At 35.6% G+C, this 2,601-nt stretch overlaps 1 pseudogene; it reads left to right on the top strand.

Moving 5' to 3' along the window:
* Positions 1–468: 468 nt before the first annotated feature.
* On the top strand, positions 469–678 carry LOC125166950 (uncharacterized; annotated as a pseudogene).
* The last annotated feature ends 1,923 nt before the right edge of the window (positions 679–2,601 follow it).

Consider the following 2,601-nt stretch of genomic DNA (forward strand, 5'->3'; position numbering starts at 1 on the left):
TTCAGATTCTGTGTTCCCTCTTCTCTCTACCACTCCCCTGTACATGGTCTGTGTCTCTCTGCCTCTCAATAATAAATAAATGTTAAAAAAAATTAAAGATGCTAGTTTTGTGGACTTTCCAGCCAAAGAAATATTCTCTATATCTATGTACTGTTTATAACTCAAATAGCTTACATCTCGAGATATTAAAAAATTATCCCAATTTGACCAGAGATCAACAAAATAATAAAAGTCAAATAGTAAACATTTTAGGTTTTCTGAGCCATATGTTATGATTTGTAACTACTCCATTCTATTATTGTAGCATGAAATCCGCTATAGATATTTCCAAGGTGAATGAGTCTGACTGTGTTCCAATAAAACTTTATCTACAGAAAGAGGTAATGGGCTGGATTCGGCTCATGGACCATAGTTTCTCTATCCCCGGTCAGGTTCAAAGCATAGGGTATTTTTTACAATTTGGGGACCATCACTTCTCCCCCTTTTGGCTAATATCAAGTGTAGTATCTGTTCTTATCAGTTTAATATCTGATATGGCCTCTTTCTGAGGACAATATGCTAATGCTAACGGATTTTTGGAGCAGGAAGATGGAATAGGACCTTGTTCTGTCCACTGCAGGCATTCACCAGGTATTGCACCAGGCAATTGCACCAGGCACCAGGAAAGGTGCACCCCCTCCGGGGAATAACCAAGCAGCTCCAGTACTGTTGACCACCTGTAGTGATTCCTGAGCTTCTGCCCGGAGGGTCTTAGTGTATCTATGTGCCAGGTGCCTTCACTCTACAGGTGCATCTAGAGTCAGGAAAAGTCAGTCAAGATTGCAATGCAGGAGTGTATGGAATGTATATCTACACATCCACTATGGTCTTCTTACATACTAGGAACATGAATACAAGTATTAGCCAATAGTGGAAGTGGTTTTCCTAATTTTTTTCTGTCTTCTGTTTCTGTCTTTAGTGATTTCCTCCCCCGGGTTTTGTTTTCTTATAACTTATTTTTTGAAGGAAAAAAAATCCAAAACTTTGGGATCATTTTTTTCTTTACTTTTTAAAAGGCGTTTTAATAATCTTCTTTTCATGTGTTTATTCATAAAATGTGACTTGGCTTTCCCATTGACAAGTAATTCCAAATCTCCAAAGTTTAAATAAAATGATTGTATAATTAGGACATTGGAATGAATGATAACTGTATGTTTTGGAAGAAAATGGAGATTGACAGGCAACTTCTATAAATTGGCAGTCAGAGAAAAAGTATCAGAAAAAGAAAGTATGTCACATTGGAATATTTTTTTTAAATATATTGAAACTTATGGCACTTTTTCCCTCATTTTAACCCTGCATGTCTGTGCTTTTTCATCACTGATAGGCAGAAATGTTTATTCTCCCTGAAATGCTGAATCTGACCCAAACTTCAATACATTTCACAAGTAAGAATCTGCTATGCAGAATATATTTCTTTTGCACAGTTAACAGCATTCCTAATGAGCTGTTAATGAGCTGTCAGTGTCTAATATAAACTAAAGAGCTAGAGTAGTCACAGAGGAATTCTAGAAACAAAAATGTTGCATCCCCAAAACATAATCAAATGAATTATTCCAAGATTTATAATTACCCTTAAGTTATACTGATGTTATGTGCCATTTCTAAATTACTAGCAGTGTTTTTGAAGATCAGTTTGTGATCTTAAGTATTATCCACTGCACAATGTTACTATTTTTAATATTTGTTACTATTTTAACTATTACTAAATATTATTTATTATGGAACTACTCTGTGCCAGCCAATGTATTCTCGGAAGTTATAATCTATTGAGGAATACTCTGACTTGTATAATTATTTTAATAATAATAAATGATAATATGGTAATACCTGGGGTGATAAGAAAACTTATCTTAAGGTAAACACCCTGAATTATCTTAGGCATTTATAGAAAACTATTTGATACAGGTCTAGTAAAATTTATTTTACCTAATTCAGACTTGCAAATAAAACACAATTTTTATTTTATTATTTATTTTATTTTATTATTTCCTTGTGGTAAGATCACTAAATATGATCACCTCACAGTTTAGAAAAAGAACAGAAGGAAGAGTATGGTGGACAAGGCAATAATCTCTTTATGGAAACTGGTCATTCTTGAAGTAGAGCTATTCATCCCATTCACTGTCCCCTCCCCCAGAGGTACCCAAAATGTGGTTGACTGAAATGTTCTTACAGGGGTGACTGGATGGCTCAGTTAGTTGTCTCAGGTAATGATCTTACAGTTTGTGGGTTCCAGCTAAGTATCGGGCTCTGTGCTGACAGCTCAGAGCCTGGAGCCTCCTTCAGATTCTGTGTCTTGTCTCCCTCTCTCTCTGCCCCTCCCAGGCAAGATCTTGTTCTCTCTCAATCTCTCTCTCTCTCTCTCTCTCTCTCTCTCTCAAGAATAAATAAACATTAATTTTTTTTGAAATGTTCTTACAATTATAAAGCCAGAAGTGTCAAACAAGAGGCAGGAGAGAAACTGTAGATTTTTTCAGTGAGAGGGCTTACCAGTGAGTCTACTGCATTTCTACAGTGTAGGTATTCATATATAGGTAGATTTTCCTGAGCCATGAGTTA

This window comes from Prionailurus viverrinus, chromosome B2 (assembly GCF_022837055.1).
Source record: "Prionailurus viverrinus isolate Anna chromosome B2, UM_Priviv_1.0, whole genome shotgun sequence".
NCBI lineage: Eukaryota > Metazoa > Chordata > Mammalia > Carnivora > Felidae > Prionailurus > Prionailurus viverrinus.